The 17,762-nt window shown below is 43.8% G+C and overlaps 1 protein-coding gene across 16 annotated transcripts in view; it reads left to right on the forward strand.

Moving 5' to 3' along the window:
* The window catches only part of ATP2B2 (ATPase plasma membrane Ca2+ transporting 2), a 414,874-nt gene that overhangs the window by 210,896 nt on the left and 186,216 nt on the right, over positions 1–17,762 (forward strand). The window lies entirely within an intron of this gene.

Consider the following 17,762-nt stretch of genomic DNA (forward strand, 5'->3'; position numbering starts at 1 on the left):
GGGCTCTGGTTTTGGGTTCTGGTTTTGGGTTTCAGGTATGGCACAGCGATGTTCTGCACAACAGCTCCGGGCTTTGCTGCCCAACAAGGTTATTCTGAGCTGGCTGGATGGTTTTGGGTTCCAGGTATGGCACAGTGATGCTCTGCACGGCAGCTCTGCTGCCCAGCAGGGTTATTCTGGGCTGCCTGGAGGGTTTTGGGCTCTGGTTTGGGGCTCTGGTTTTGGGTTCTGGTTTTGAGTTCCAGGTATGGCACAGCGATGTTCTGCAAGGCAGCTCCGGGCTCTGCTGCCTGCCCAGCAGGATTATTCTGGGTTCTGGCTGGATGGTTTTGGGCTCTGGTTTTGGGTTTCAGGTACTAGGATGCTCTGCATGGCAGCTCTGAGTTCTGCTGCCCAGCAGGATTATTCTGGGTTCTGCCTGGATGGTTTTGGGCTCTGGTTTTGGGCTCTGGTTTTGGGCTCTGGTTTTGGGTTCCAGGTACGGCACAGGGATGCTCTGCACAACAGCTCCGGGCTTTGCTGCCCAGCAGGGTTATTCTGGGTTCTGCCTGGAGGGTTTTGGGCTCTGGTTTTGGGTTCTGGTTTTGAGTTCCAGGTATGCTCTGCACAGCAGGTCTGTGCTTTGCTGCCCAGCAGGGTTATTCTGGTTCTGGCTGGATGGTTTTGGGCTCTGGTTTTGGGTTCCAGGCATGCACAAGCTGTGTGTGCCCTGAGTGGGAAGGTGTGAGGCACAGAATGTGGCTTGGTGACAGAGGGAGAATGCCCATTATTAGTTTGCACAGCCGGAAGGCAAATGGTAATTGCTTCGAAAATGTCCCCTGCATTTGGCTTTTGGGAAGGATGGGAGTAGAAATGATGCATTAGAACGGAGCCATGTGAAAGAAAAACGTAACTATGCTGGATTTATTACCTAGAGATGATGCTGTACCTGAAATATTCATCAGCTGTTTGTTTTCCCTTTAACAATTGTCACTGTAGCCCAGTACAAATGCAGTGTTTTGGGATGACTTTCATAGATAGCAGTAAATGGATGATATTGCAAGGAAATGTTTGGCAAGAAAATAAGCAGCTTACTGATGAACTTTAAATAATACTAATGCTTATATTTCATGTAGATTTCTGTTTTGAAAATGTACATCCTGTCTTTTTAAACCTGATCTTTTAAAAATCCATTCAGCACCAGCTTTTGCCTTGTCAGAATTTCACATGCACTCCTGTTTCATTCTTTTCTTGCTTTTAGACTTTGTAATAGCTGTGAATTTTATTTAACTTGAGCTCAGGCACCAATAAGAACAATATTCAGGTATTTACTTTGGAGGTTAGAACATTTCTGAATGAATTAAAGTTGCTAAATGAGTAGAATTACATTAAATATTTTAGTAAAACATAGAATGCATCAGTATTCCTCCTTGTTATTGGAAGCAGGGACAGAGGAAAATAGATGACAATATTAATTTTGATAAAATGCAGCAACATTTTTCAAGCTGTCATGCTTAATGTAGTCTAATTTTGCTTATCCTTGATTTTTGCATGGATTCACAGTGAATTTTTAGCTGAAATTCAAATGGTACTGGATGTCTGGATAGGGTGATATATTTGGAGTTGCAAATGCTTCTATGAATTTTATCACTTCTCTGGGAGAAATTAGCTGAAAAGGAATGCTTAAAAAGACTTTTTTTTTTTAAGGGTTCAAGTTGGATGTGAAATATTGGCAGCCAATCTGCCATTCATCAGTTTACCTGAGCTTTTTCCATCCCCTCCAGAGAGACAATTCATACTTTAAAAAACCTTTCTGTGTGGGCAATTCTGTGAAACTGAATTCTGCCTGAAAATACCCCGAGTTGGTAAAGCATGGTTATGTAACCAGTATTGCATAATAATGCATTTAATGATATTCTAATAGGAGTTTACTTTTATCACTGTTTCTTTAGGAGAAAAGGTTGCAGGGCTGTGACTAATTACCCTCCTTCTTTAAGGTCATCAGCTGTCCTCGTTTTCAAGGACATCCCTTGCTAACAGGGACAACCCTGGGATCTTGGAGGCTTTATTGAAAATGGGGCAATGTTCTAATTTCAGAGCAATCCCATGTCAGGCAGACATCTGAGCATCTCCAGAGCTCACGTGGCTCCGAGGGCAGCACCAGCACCAGCTCCTTCCCTGGCACACAGAGCTGTGCCAAACAGAGGTGCAGCAGCACCTGTCCCACTGCTTCAAACACACACCCTAAATGTAAAAAAAAAAATATTAAAAATTCAGTTTTCTGTTCAGACACGTGTTCACTTTTTCCCTTCTGTAATCCCACGGCCACGGGAATGGGTCAGCAAATTTGGGTTCGTTGCCCCATTCTACTTGAATGGAAAGACCAGGCAGCAAATGCTGGAGCATTGGGAGGGATTTTCACAGAGGCTGAAGCTAAATTTAAAGGAGGAACAGCTCTCTGCACTCTCTGTTCTCAGACAGTTGTCAAAAGAGAAAAGTAGGTTTTGGAAGCGTTCAGATTTGTTTGACGACTTTGTTATCTCCGTGCTTGAACTCAGACTATTTTATATGTGCTTGAAAAGAAGGAAGTCCTGGGATTATGTAAGGGGTTAGCCAAGTACAGCACAGAGAGGGATGCAGCAGGGATTGAAGTCTGGTTTGAAATGTGTGTGAGGACATCTGTGACTGCATGGATCTCTGAAGGTTTCTGCTGTGGAGGAGATCACGGAGAGCTCAGTTCTGCCCTCTGCAACTGGAATGTCTGTGAGGCCCTTCCTGCATTTCACTGAGCTTCCCTGTGCTTGAGGAGACCTTGTGGAATGGTGTCTTTTACTGGAGTGAAAGCTTTTGAGTATTTCTAGCACAGAGACTTTAATAAACTTGAGGGTTTTAATGGGAAATTGTAAAAATATAAACTGCTTCGGTTTTCTCCAAATTTTAGGGAGTGATGGCTCCAAAGCCTTCATGGCATTGTGCATGTTGGGTTCCAGGGCAGTGATGGAGATGGAAAAGGCCCAGTGGGGTATTTAAATCCCCAGTCCTCCCATGTGGCTGTAACCCAATGTGTGAGCTCAGTAGTGCATGCATTTTTCATCTGTGATGCTGTGTCAGGACACACATGGGAGACTTTCCTTTCTGGGGTTTGGGGCTTTAAATGTACCACAAACACACACACACACACACACTGCTTGTCCTTGTGTTACAGTGACAACAGGTTTTGTAAATAAGCAATTCGAGTTACTGCAGCTGCATTTTGTAACAATATCCATACTTGGTGTCAATTTATCAAGAGCTGAATGAGCTTAAAAGAATGTAGTTTTTTATTTACAGCACTTACCTGGGTAAGTGACAGGTCTAGTGTCCCATTACTTCCCCTTCTGTCATTTTGCAGGATAGAATTTCATGCATCTGCCAGCTCAGATTCTCCTTTGCTGGAAAGATTTCATGTACTCCCACTTCTCATAATTAGAATAACGGTGCCAAATTTTCTCAAGGTTAAGAAAACTGCTGGAACCATAAAATAGAACGTGAAGGAGCTGTAATTGCCTGGTTTTTAAAGTTAAGATGTGAAACTCCTAAAGAATGACCACAGTTTTTGTGGGGATCAAGGGCAGTGTCCCTTCCTAGTGGTTGCTGATCACTGAGGGCCCAGGTTTCAGCTGAAGTGAAGGAATGACTTTGCTCAAGTGTTGGACCTGATGCATGCCAGGAAAAGCATCTCTGCAACAATTTGTAAGCTATTTAACACTGTAAAAATCAACTGGGAAGTGTTTGCATTTTCTTCAGTAATTAAATAGGGGTCACTTCAGTGATAATGCATCGTGTGCACTGAGTCCTACAGCTCTCCTTGCTGCTAATGGGATCTGCAAGTGTTGCAAAATCCGCATTCATCCAGCAGAAAATGTGCTTCAGAGCACCTCAGAAAGCTGTTCAGCCTTTATTTCTGAAACTTGGGTTGACTTCAAGTTGCCCAAATTGGCTTTGCCTTTAGAAGAGCCCTGCTCTGAGCTTCCCTGCCCTCTCTTCTTGTGAGCACCCAGGCCGTGCTTGGCCAGCAAGGTGTCAGTGCTGGCCAGCACAGCCAGAGTGCTCTGTTCCTGGGGAGCATGGCAATATAATATCATATAATGTAACAAATCTGGGGAGCAGAAATGAGGATGTTTGTTTCTAACCCATGAGGACCTGAGAAATCTGTGCTGCAGAGCAGTGCTGGCAGCTTTCCTTTCTCCTGAATCCCAGGGTGAAGGCCTGTATCAATCCCTCTCCTTCCCTGCCTTCTCCCTTGCCTTGCAGATATTTGGCAAAGCCCTCAATGCATCTCTTGCTCTTTAGCCACTTTGCTGACTCCTCCTTTCTCCATTTTTCCTGCTTGCCTCTCCTGACAGAGCAGAGCCTCCTCTGGGGCCATGGGCAGAGCTCCCCCTCTCCACAGAGCTGCTCTCCCCGGCTGCTGGGGCTGCTCCATCCCTGCTGCCCTGAGCCCCAAGGGATGCTGGAAGATGTTTCAGAGCTGATTTCAAGTCCTCTCCCATGCCAGGAGGTGCCACCACTTGTTACCTGTGCTGCCACCTGCCTCCCTGTTGCTCTTTCTGGATGTGTGCTGATTTGATTTTGGTTAAAGATCACAGCCACAGCCTTCATGCACAATTCATACACAGTTCTCTCTTTATTGACTCTGTGGCCCCACTGAAATGCTGATTATTTTAGTCCTTTGTATTTCTACCACTGTACTCACCTCTCAGTGTACCTTTCCCCCAGCAGAGCCCCTCTGGATACATTTTGGTTTTAGGAAGGTGGTTGAGTTGTTGATTTCTGAATTCTGCTCTGATTTGCTTTTGTTTTTTGGTATATGCCTTTGCCAAAGCCTCATTCTTCAAACTGTGTTTATGAAACAAAGGCAGGGGTGATTGATTAATAATCTGCCACTGCCTTGCTCTGATCCATAATGGTCCTGTTCAGTTTTATATATTGCATTATCTTGTATAATTTAAAACTTCCAATATAGCAGAATTTAATATTTCTCTAAGTATTTTTGGGAATTTTGTAACCTGCTAAAGCAGGCAAACAATTTTTCCCCCCGATAATCAGAATTAATTCTTTTTAGCAAGGCTATCTTGATAGGGCTGTGAATGGAGATTTGTAAATGTATCAAACTCCTTTGCTGATTTTTCAAGTCCCTTAATTCCAATACTTTGTGGATTGAGGGAAAACAAGTTTTAAAACAATCTCTTTTGTGTGGCTAATCCTATATATAAGAAATGTATTTAATCTGCATTTGCAACTTTTGACCTTGAGGTTCAAATGTGTTCAGAAAATTCACTCCAGGATTAATGTTTTGATTAAATGGATGGCTTTCATTGTATGGAAACTTTTTTCCCCTCCTCCAGTGCAAGTTATGAAGACTTATTCTTGATTCTGAAAATAAAATTCTTTTCCCAGGGACTTTGGCAAAGTTCATCCCAACTGTTCCTTTGCTCTCAGCAGCTCTGGGTGAGTGGTGGCATTGTGAGCTCAGGGAAAGCACTCAGGAATGGCAGGTGCACATCAACTGCTTTATCAGAGATAACTGAGCCAAGATTTGGGCGCTGAGCTCGTCAGTAATTGTCAATAATTGTCCTTTTCACTCCTCCTAACTTCCTTGCTCTGTGCTGGAGAGTTGTGACCAGTCTGCCCAGTACAGGAGAGGTTCTGGTGACTGGGGGGAGTCCAGAGCAGGGCCACCAAGGTGGGAGCACGTGGCACACAGGGAGAGGCTTGGCAGTGTCTGCATTCCTCTCTCAGGAGAAGAGCTGGATGTGGTTTTATTCCTTTCCTCCCTTACCCAGTGGAGGTCATAAAAGAAGGAAAATCCAGACTTGTCCCCGAGGTGCACAGCAAAAGGATTTGAGGTAAAAGTTGTAATTCCAGTAAGGGGAATTCTGGTCAAATATAAATAGCTTTCTCACCAGGAGGGTGTTCCAACATGGGAACAGTGGCCCAGACAGGGGTGGGAATCTCCATCCTTGGGGAGGCTCAAAGCTCAGCTGGGCATGACCCTGAGCAAGCTGTTCCACATTTGAAGTTGGCACTGAGTTGGGCTAGATGACCTTCAAAGGTCCTTTCCAATCTAAATCATCCCATGGTTTTCTTAGGAACACTGGGACAAAAACCAAGCCCCAAACCAAAAGAGAGCTCTTTGATTTGAAGTGGGGTTTCCAAGCAGGAATGCAGGGAAGCCTGAGCCCTATGAGTGTTGTTGTGAGTCATGGACAGCTTTTATTCTGATGGGACCTCTGTGGGTGCTGTCCTGTGGAGTCACTGAGTCCTCTGGCAGTCCTGGAGTACTGATTTGCAATGGCAGCTCAGGCTTAGCTGTTATTATGGGCTGTTACTGGCCACTCTTTATGGGACTTTTACATCTTTCCGTGATAGATTTGTGATCTTCTGCTGCTTTAATTGATTCCAGCAAGTAGAATTCATACAGGTAAGAGCAAAGTGCAGAAACAGGAGGAGTCAAAGCAGCACAGTCTTGTTCTGTGTTGGGAATTCAGAAAACATTACTGAAATTCTTCCATCTCAGACATTTTTGTGCAGTTGCTTTCAACAGTGATAAATGACCTGCCCCAAATTTCTAGATGACTTTTCCATTTATGGTGTGAAATTATATAAAAGTCAGGGTAATAAGGAAAAAATGTTAACTTAATCTTGACTGCTCGAGTCCATGTAGGGAGGTTTGACACTTGTTGCTGTGGTGTTATTATAGTGGTTGCTAATTAATGTCTCTTGTTAAAGCACCCTTCCTGTGAGTGTCACCTTCCTCTGGGTGAGTTCTTCCTGCACCATAAAATAGGAAATAATACATCTGATAATCATCTTGATAAAGGCCTGTGTCTGAGGGGGAAGTGTGAGTAAAGAGGAAAATGAGTTATGATAAAACATGCTCAATTAACACAAGGTGTCAGCTCTGAAGTGTAGGGTGGGCTCAGTAAGGTTACAGGGATGAAAACTGGTTGGAAACTACTACCCCCTGTCTGGTTAAAGGGAAAATTGCTGGGGGAAAGTGTCACCATCCTTCTGTGGCCTTAGAGATGTCCCTTTATCCCTGAGAGGCCTTGGGGGACAGGGTGGGCAGGGAGGGCAGAAGCAGATCAGGGAGAGCAGAAGATGATCAAGGAAAGCAGAGGCAGATCAGGGAGGGCAGAGGCAGATCAGGAAAGACAAAAGGCAGATCAGGGAGGGCAGAGGCAGATCAGGAAGGACAGAGGAAGATCAGGGAGGGCAGAAGATGATCAGGGAGGGCAGAGGCAGATCAGGGAAAGCAGAGGCAGATGAGCCAGCCCAGGTTGGGGGGGCTGCAGTGTACCTTGGTTTTGGGGCAAAAGCTCTGACAGTCAGGAGGGTTCTGTCCCCATCTTGGGGTATAGGGGGGAAAGAATGAAAAGAAATCATTGTGTACAGAGGCAGAGTGAGATACTCCTGCAGACAGAGGGTTTGCAACAATTATAGGATATCGTTGTTAAAGGGGATTCGAACTGGTTAAAGGCTGAAATATTTGAATTGCACTTACAACAGTATCTGTCTTCCCTTCCTGCTGAGTATCTGTGATGAACTGTGTTGGGGTTGCTCTTCCTCTGATAAAATGTTTTCTAATAAGGCACAGAATCACAGGATCATTTAGGTTGGAAAACTCCTCTGAGTTCATCAGTCCCAGCTATCACTGATCACCATCCTACCAACCAAGTGGCACCAAGTGCCACATCCAGGCTCTCCTTAAACATGTCCAGGGAGGGTGACTCCACCACCTCCCTGGGCAGCTCCTTCCAATATCTCATCACCCTTCCTGCAAAGAAATTCCTCCTGAAGTCCTTCAGTGCTGCTCCTTTCCCTGCCACTGCAGTGTTTGCTGAGATACCTTTTGCAACAGTCCTGCCTTCTGTAAAAGCTGAAAAGCCTAAACCACTGCTGTTCCTGCTAGGCAAGTGATCTGATTTTGAATTTTGAGCCTCATTTGAAGGATTTTTGTAGTGCTCCTTTTCAATATTTTGTTCTGATAGTGGATTTGCTGGTGCTTAAGTTGGACTAAAGTTCCTATGCCTAATGTGTCAAATAATTTTTTACAGAATCTTGTTTACAAGGGATGTGTTCTTGATAAGAAGTTGCTGGTTAATGCAATGTTAAACAAAGTGTCTTGGAAGGTTCATTCTGGGAGGGAATTTTTAACAATTGGAGTCAGGTCCCTGTAAGAGGGAGGCACAGCTCCAAGGCTATAATCCAAAAAATCTAAATCCAAATTCATGCGACTGAAATAAGAATCTGGGGATGAGACACAGACCAGTTATGCTGAGTGAATTATTTAGGAAGGGATGGGAAATGAAAAGATGCTGGAGATAAGAGGTAAAAGTGGAGTTTGCAATGTCCCCATCAGCAAGGCTTTGGATGCATTAGAGGCAGATCAATAGTGGGGAGCAGCCCTGGCTCTGTGCAGCTCTCGTGTCCGACTGGGTTCAGTCTGAGCCTTTGGCCTCAGAGTGCTCCTGCTGGGGCTGGAAGCTTTCCAGAGCCTTCTGATTGTTCCTGCCCTGTGTGTGCTGAGTGTGAACCTGCAGTGGGGCTTCTGCTCTGTCTTCTCCCAGAGAAATCTCCTGCCTGGGCTCCAGAGCTGAGACATAGCCAGAGCTGAGCTGCTGTGAGCTGCAGTGCTGCTCAAACCCAAAATGTGAATGTAGGGCACAGCAAAGTCATCTGCCTCTGAAGCCTGGTGTAAAAATACATCATCTTATCCTCTGCTGGAGAAGCAGAGGTCCTTCTCTCTTAAAGGAGAATTTATCAAAATGAACTATATTGGGTTAAATCCATTTTCTTTGAAGTTGATGGTAAAGCTTCGACTGATGTAAATGGGAGTAGAATTAGGCCAGCACTGATCACTTAGGGGAAATCAAAATCTAGGCTAGAGAAAAGGCAAAGATCAGCTCTGCACAGATACAGAAATAGTTCCTGTGTGCTGTGCCACTGGTGGCTCCTGTGTGCTTCAGCTGGAGTTGGAGGGCTCATTTCTAGGGCAAATGTCACTGAAATCACTGCACCAGGTCGCTGGTGGCACCAGGTCAGTGGTGGCACCAGGTCAGTGGTGGCACCAAGTCAATGGTGGCACCAAGTCATTGTTTCCCAGCTGTGGGATGCTGGTGTGGTGCAGCTCCAGCTGCCCACAGCACTTGTCCCTGGGGCCATTCTCCTCCCAGCCATAGCCACAGCTGTGGTGCCAGGCCTTGAGGACCCCTCTGCCACCATGAGAACCTCACTCTCTGTGTTACTTCCCTGACAAGTTGTGAGTCAGGACAAGTCCTTCCAACTTTGGGATTTGTTGTGCTGAGGTACTAAAGAGTTTAAGTGCAAAGGCTCCTAAAGACTTCAGCAAATGGATTTAGCACCAGCATTTCCCTTTTTCCTGTGCCATCTGTGCCAGCAGTGTTGGTCCCTGCAGGAGGATGCCACCTGCAAGCTGCCTGTCTGTTTTCCCCTGTGCTGGAAATAGCACTGCCAGCACAAAGAAATGTGTGGTTTTCAGTCAGTCTGATGGTGCTGAGGACTTGAGCTCCTTTTCTTGTGTTTGGATTTGCTCCTTTGCTTGTGTTTGGACAGGGAGGGCAGAAGCAGATCTGTTGTGGAAGGGCAGAGAGGCACCTCTCCCTGGAGTCAATGAGAACAGGCTGTTTATGAGGCTCTCTGGATCTGTGTGCTGGGCTGTCACCCTGGTGCATGAAATGTCTCACACAATAGCAACAGAGCTGTGCTCAGAATGTGACTCTGGGGAGAAAGCTCTGTCACAAGGAATGACAAATCCACCAGTGCTCCTTATGCAATTAAAATGGCAACTTATCTCTGTGTGATCCATGTTCCTTCCTCTCCAGCTGGTGAGCTGTTCCCAAAAGGAAAGACTCCCATCTCAGGGTCCCCTGTGCATCCCTGGTTTGGTGTCTTTACACTGATACAGCCCTGGGGAGGTTTTAATCAGAAGGGAATAAGTGCTTTGCCATTCCAGCACAGCTCCCTGGCTGCTCTGAGCTGCAGCTCAATTATATTAATCTGACTGTTCCCTGTTTAAGCATATCCTACATCTTGACTGACAGTGGGGTAAACAGATTCAGCAAATAAACTCTGCTGCCTGTGCTTGCCAGTGGCAGATCAGGTCAAGCAGAGCAGCAGCTGAACAGGAGCAAACACACACACACAGAGCTTTGCCTGTGTCACTGCCTCCTGACTGGGATGGAAATGCACAGCCTGAGCACACACAGGGCCACAGGAGGGCTTCCATGATGCCTTTGCATTTTAGCTTTTGTATTTTCCATCTATTTGTACTCTTTAGTGTGTCACTCCAAACTGCACACCCAGTGTCAGCTGCAGCTTCCCCATTTTGGGCACACACAACAATTCCTCTCCAGGCCTGGCAATCAAGGACACCTCACTGCCCCAGGGCCCAGAGATGGGAACAAAAGGGACTTGGGGGGAGCAAACTTGGGCTCAATGACTTCATTACCTGCAGCTGGGATTGGCAGATGAACCCCCAATGTGCAAATGGACCGAACTGATAAAAGTATAAACACCCCTGACCCATCATCCATTTTGTGTGTAGCCCAAAATGTACCTGAAGACCCTTCAATAAACAGAGGCCAGGCAGAATTAAGAGAAGACCCTTCAAAAACCAGAGGCCAGGCAGAATTAAGGGAATAAAAAGCTTTTTATTAATTCTGCCTGGCCTCTGGTTTTAGGTAGTCCCAAAAAGGCATCAGACCCTCCAAATGAGGTGCACATGCAGTCTCAGGGTGACACCAGGCAACTGCAGCTTCCAGGAAGAGTTAAAGAGGTTTAGATGGCAGCTGTGTGTTTTTCCTGTTTGTCTGTTTTCCTCAAGGTCACTGGAGCTGCTGTTACAGAGATGGGAAGGGTCTGTCCCACTCCCTCTATTTCCACAAATCATTTTTGACAGTGGGAATGTAAGTCCTTTTTAAAATGGCTGTGCTAGAACTTGGGAAGTTTTGTTCTTGCAAGAAGTGACAAAAAGCAAGATAAACATAAGGTGATTAAGGAACATATCTGAGGAAGTGTTTTCTGTTCGTTTTCAAAGAAGGCAAAACAATAATCACAGGAGCATATGTGAACAAAAGTTGTCTTGATTTAAAATGCTAAAAAACCTGCATTGATTTACATGGGGAGCACCAGATTGAGATGGGCTGAAGCAAGAGATGGGATCTTGTTTTTTTTAATCCCCAACCTGGCAGAGTTGCTCACTGCCATCAGGAGTGGGCTGGATCTGCATTTTGTGATAGCATGTGGGTTAGGTGCATGCAAATCAGAGACGTGGGCTCTGCTTTGATCAGTTTTGCTTAATTTTCTGAGATAAGCTTGTATTTTTATTTTTTGGGGGTTGTAGTTAAGCATGCAAAGAATTGACAATTCCTTTTTATTCTGGAGATTGTTGTGGGGGTGCTCTCTCTGTAAGATTTCTGATTTTAACAGATTGGGAGATTGCTGAATGTTATTAGAGGCATGGTAATTTCAATTCTCTGATGTCTGAATTATTTTAGATGGGTTCACAAAACATAACAAAGAAACCCAAAGCTGTTGCAGGAGGTGTGAGTTTGCTTCTCTAGGAAATATGTAGGAGTTGATGGGTGTGAAAACCTTGGCAACAGCTGGATTTTGTCTTTTGTTTACTTGCACATTTCAGGTGTTATGTCAATGCAGAGGGTTTGATTCAAACAGATTAATCATGGAAATCCCAATGTTTAAAACTTGTTTTAAAACTTGTTTTAAAACTTCAATACAGCAAGGCACAGATATGACCAATAATATTTCAGGTTAATAATATTGTGGTTAATAAATTTGCCTACTTTAGGCATGTTCAGCACTAGCCTGGATCTTTGGAGAATTTGGTAATTCCTCATTATCACTTCTGCCTGTAGAGGGAGAGATTTAATTTTGTTGGTCCATTGGATGCCTCCACATCTCTAATGCCAGAATTAATTTCTTTGTGAATCCTTGAGTGTGAAATATCTGTGGGCCTGGTGTCAGAGGAAAGGATGTGGCTTTCCAGCACATCTGGCATGGCCATTGGTGATGGGTGACATGAATTCAAATGGTCCAAACCGTTTGGGTTTAGAAGTGGGAATCAAAGCAGTAACCAACTGAAATCTTTGTAGGGATTTATATGTTGTCCCTGAAAGGGTTTTGAGCCCAACAAATCAATAGAGCAATGTCTCCTGGTACCAGATGGAGCCTAATAAATGGGAGCAGTCAGCTTGTCTTGGTGTTCTGGGGGTATTTCTCCCAAGCATCTCAAGACACCTCAGCCAGAAATTCCCTTTCAGGCATTTATTGATACTCTGATAGGAAAAGAACACAGGATAGGATGTCATTTTCAAATAATCACCTTAAGTTCAAATGCCAGAACATTCTGTGTTGGATCACTTTTTGGGAGGTAAAAGCAACAGATAGAAATTTCTTTTTCAGAAACTTTATTTAGATTAAAAAAGGGTGAAAAAACCATGCTAAAATATGCTAAATTACTTCTGATCTCAGTATCCCTGGAGTAGCTCTTCTTACAAGAACAGTTGTTGCTTTTAGTTTTTTAATTTTCGGATCTGCTTGGAATTTGAAGTCACAGGTGTCATTCCTGGAGAATGCATAATTAACAGCACTTAAACTAATTGAAACAGAATGTTCTAATCTGGAATTGTTAATGGTGCCTGCTGGCTGAGGTGTTTAGGGGGAAGTCACTGCACACTCACTCCATCCCCACTTCCAGACCCAGGCCTGCTCTCTTGAAAAGTAGTCATGAAGTTTGCTGAAAGTTTTAGAATTTGGATGTTTCCAGTGCCTGTAGTCTTCTGACATGGAAAAAATCTGTGTGAATGTGGGAAATTTGGATTTGATCCTCTATTGGTTCTGTTTAATTTGAGAATTGACAGAAACCTCAGCTGCCTAGACAATATTCTAATAATTAATCTGCAGAATAATTTTCACAGTTTCCTTTGCTCGCCATTAATTTTGTGGTGGTTTTGAGTAGTTTCTTACTTTACCTTCCCAAAGAATCTCATTATCTTGCAGGATATATGCAGGATCAACAAATGATCTATTGCAGCTTAATTGCAATATGGTTATCCAGTACTCAGAACACTTAACTATTGAAATATGTGCATGAAGAAATGCAGATTGTCCCCATGCCACCACCATTCAAATGGGACCAATTAATTACCAATTTTTTTGCAACAAATCTCTGTTAAAAAAAAAAATCAACAAACAAACTCAACAACAGCAACAATGAACCAAAACTCTTGAAGAAAAAAAAAATAAAAGAAAATTCCAGATTTTAATTTGAGTTGGCACCTGGTATGTAGTTTGTGAGTAAATGGCGGTCGTGTTCCAAAATGGAAGATTTAAGATTTCATTGGGAACACTCACTGTCAGCAGCCCCTCACAAAAATACCTTTTCAACTCAATTGTCTCTGCTTATCCCCATCACCGTGCTGAGGAGATGAGGAGGGAGCTGTTCCCAAAACAGACAAGTAATTTGCTGGAAACAGATTTTAGATCAACACATTTGATTACAAGGAGAAATCAAGCTGAGCTCGTGCACTTTGTGCAGCACAGGTCTATGTTCTCTGCAAGAGGCATGGTTAAAATCAGCAAACAATCATGCTCTGTAGCAGCTGAGACATCCAGATGGTCTCAGTTTATCCCTCATTAAAACACACTTCAGTGTTCCAATCTTTAGATAAAGATAGGCCTCGATGGCTGTGGCAGGGCCCATAGCCTAAAAGAGAGGTCACAAGCATGGAGGCACTGGCAGAGAACGCATCCCACAGCAGCCCCAGGGCCTGGGCTGTGTCCCAAGGTCATGGAATCAGCAAATCCAGAGTGATTTGGGTGGAAAGGGACATTAAAGACCATCTCATTCCACCCCTGCCATGGCAGGGACACCGTCCCCTGTCCCAGGCTGCTCCAAGCCCCAGTGTCCAGCCTGGCCTTGGACATTTCCAGGGATCCAGGGGCAGTCACAGCTGCTCTGGGCACCCTGTGCCAGGACCTCCCCAAGTCCCTCACAGGGGAGAATTCCTTCCTAAATCCAACCTAACCCTACCCTCCTCCAGCTTAAGGCCATTTCCCCTTGTCCTGTCGCTCCATGTCTTGTCCCCCATCCCTCTCCAGCTCTCCTGGAGCACCTTCAGGCACTGGAAGGGCTCTGAGCTCTCCCTGGAGCCTTCTCTGGGCTGTTCTGCAGCTGCTGGGGCTCTGTGGTTCTGATGGAAGCTTTGGAGCTGACCTTCCTTGTGTCACTCCTTGCAAGTGCAAGCAGCGCTGCAGCAGGATGCTGACAGGGACTGTACAACACTCTGCTTTAATTTTGTTCCTACAGGCCCAGAGAGGGTTGGAACAGCTTTGTACCTTCCCTTCTGCCCTTGCTGGGAGGAGGCAGCTGAGGAAGAGCAGCTGGAAGCATCTGATCTGTGTATCAGATGGTCAGAGAGGGCCATGAGCCTCATCTCCAGCTTCCCATCTTTCTTCATTTGCTGGGCAATTAATGAGGACCCCAGTTGTGCTGAAATTTGAGAAGCTGCTGAAGGGTTTTGCTGGACAGGACTCTGTGCATCCTGCAGCTAATTATGTCATTCATTAATCTGTTATCTCTTGATGAGGGTCACTGAGAAGGATTCAGAACCTACCTGGTAATTAAAGTATTTATTCCTCGTATATTGGTAATTCTTAATTTCTGTGCTGCAGCCATGTGAAATCCTTACAGGGAATTATATTAAGGGATTCTTAGAGAAAATTCCTGTTTCTTCCTTGTTCTCCTGGGTTTTTTCCCATATATGCAGATAACTAATGTAGCTTAAGAGATGCAGAGTAGGAAGATTAATCTCTCTTCCCCCTTGCAGCTCCTAAAGAAAGTTACAGCTTTATAGCTTCAAAAGAGAACATTTTATTTTTAAGTTGCTATTAATAGCACAGAAAATTAAAAGCTCATCATGGTTAGGATGAGATCCCGATTGAACTTGACAGGGAAGAAGATATTTAATAAAAGTACCAGGCATGATGATGGCTTTAAAATAAATCTGTGTGTTAATAGCTAAATTATGAGGCGATAATCTGCTGGTCTGCCTAAAAATGTGTTTGTAGGAGGATTTTTGGGATGACCCCGTAGCTAATGCATGGTTGTTGGTATGTCCTGTCCTACAGCTTGTATTTTTTGGCTAATTGTATGATTTTAAGGTTGGGCAGCAGCATTCTACATAGCTGTGATCACTTTTTATCCATCAATTGATGTCTGCTGCTGTTTTATCAGCTTATTTTTCTGAGCCACCAGCTAGGATAATGTGCTTGAGGGAAAATTATACCCTACATCAGTGGTTTTGTTACAGCATGTTGTACATTATTGGTAATTTGAATGCACCCAGATAAAAATAGAAAGGTTAAGTCGTTTTCCAAATGTTGCTTCTGTGAAGCAGAAAGAGAGTAATGTCTGTACTCATGTACGTTTTTGAGGAAAGAATGGGCTTTTTATTTTATTTTCCCTCTGCTAAAATTGATGCTTTCCCTCAAGCTGAATGCAGAGAACACTCGGCTTTGGAAATTTCTCTTCCCAAACTCTATTTTATTTTATTTTATTTTATTTTATTTTATTTTATTTTATTTTATTTTATTTTATTTTATTTTACTTTATTTTTATTCCTGTTGGATGTTTAGGTCTAATGAGCCAGTTTTTAGCATGAATGTGGCAGTTCTGCCTGCATATGCCTGTCCCCAGAGTGCCTTCCCGTGGGCCAGGTGGTGTGAGCTGGTGCCAGGGAGAGGAGCTGGAGTCCCACGGTGCCCAGTGCCCTCTGCAAGTGTCCCTGGCAGCTCCTGGGCAGGGCCCTCACCCTCCTTCCTTCTGCTTGGGGGCTCTCAAATGTTCCTCATCCCCCTCAGGTGCTACTGGCAAGGCCATTTTGGTCAGGTATTTATGCAGGGCCTGGCTGTGATTTCTGTCAAACTGTACTTATTCATTTCTGGTCCAAAATGATTTTGTGATTCTCCCTGGATGACAATAACCTGGGCAAAAAAAAAAAGAAATAGGTATTTTGATAGGTCTGCCTGATAGCCATCTCCTTGGGATCCTTTGTGCATGTCCTATTTAAAAGCTCTGCAGAACATCACTGTGTGTCTTTCAGCTAATGCCCACTGAGATTTAAAACCTCCTTTTTGGCTGCTCTCTTTCTCAGGAGTGACCTTGGCTGCCAGTTCCCATTGTACACCCCAGTCCTGCAGGGATGGATTTTTTCCCTCTCCTCCTTTCACACAGATTTTTGTGGTGCAGACTTAAATCTCCAGCAGCTCTGCTCCTCTTGCCTCACATGGCAGATCTTCTGAATCACAGGGGAGAAAATATGTTTATATTTGATTCTCTCAGCAATTAAAAATGCAAAGGGGGCTGTTGGGCTCCATCCTATCCGAGGGCTTCCCTTTCTTCTCCCCTGATTCAAGGGAACCAGAATCACCTGTGGTTTTCCTGGCAGGTGAGAGAAATCAGCCAGCTGGGCAGGGCTGGGGCCTCTTGGCTTTCATTTCAGCTGGGGACACACGAGCTGGATGTTCTCTCTCCTCCACTCTCTGCAAAACTGCAAAGGAATTCTGCCCAAATCATCGCTTCAGCTGCAGTTCATTGTTCTGGCTTTTTGTTACCTGCAAGCTCGTGGCTGAGGATGTGGAGCTGGAGTTCAAAGCTGGCCAGGTTTGGATCTCTCTTTAGTAGCAAAGATGGGTTGGTTTATGAGAAAAAGTTATAAAACTGTGACAGTAAAAAAAAATTTAGATTTTTTTTTTTTTTTTAGCAAAAAATAACAGAATATGCTTGAAGCAAATGCATCTTTTGAAGGGAAAAAGCTTTTTTCTTCTACCCTATAACTTATTTGCCATAAGTTGGAACAAAGCTAAAATGTTATTTTTCTTTACCTCTGGTCCTTGCATAATGGTCTGAGAGTTCAGTAGCATGAAGGAACTTGAGGAGATGCCAAGTTTTATAGGAGCTGAACTCTGCTCTGTGTACTGCTGGTGGTAAACTACTGGTAGTTTATTTTTAGCAGTTTATAACCTGTTAAAGCTTGATTTTACATTTGTTATACTTTCACTTGCTGCTTTTTTAATGCTGATAAATAGGTGAGGTGGGGTAGGAATGCTCTGTAGTGTGCAGGCACACAGCAGGACAGGCTTGGGATTGTACCCTTGCTTAACTAAAATGATCTCCTGCCATCAAATGTGCAGGTGGCAACAAAAATCTTTCTGAGATGGTCCCTGTTAGTTGTAATTTGGTCTCTCTATTCTCATTTTAGAGAACTGCATCCCATCCCAAGAATAAAATAGCTCACCCTTATGTAAGAATTTTTAATTCTTTTTTTAAGAAAAAGATGCAAAAGTTCTTTTCACTGTTAACAGAAAGAAAATGTAGATATATGTTCAGCCTGCAGTTTGCTTTTTCAGCCTTTATGGGAATGGTGCAAGTGAAAAATGTGCCTCTTCCAGTTCTACTTATATATATATTTCTATTCAGCCATTAAATAACTATATGTCATTTGGGGTTTTTTAAACAACCAAATGATTTGCTTTTATATTTTACTTTCTTCCTCTTTTATTTTTCTGCTTGCACTTATTTTGCATGGAAGCTCCATTTTCTGGATCTCATTAACAACCAATGGTGCTGCTTCAGTATTTGGCTCCAAGTTTTTATATCTTTAATTTATTTTATAATAAAATCCCTCAGACAGTGAAAC

Source organism: Agelaius tricolor, unplaced genomic scaffold (assembly GCF_023055355.1).
Source record: "Agelaius tricolor isolate 1412-34295 unplaced genomic scaffold, bAgeTri1.0.p SCAF_14, whole genome shotgun sequence".
NCBI classification, from domain to species: Eukaryota; Metazoa; Chordata; class Aves; order Passeriformes; family Icteridae; genus Agelaius; species Agelaius tricolor.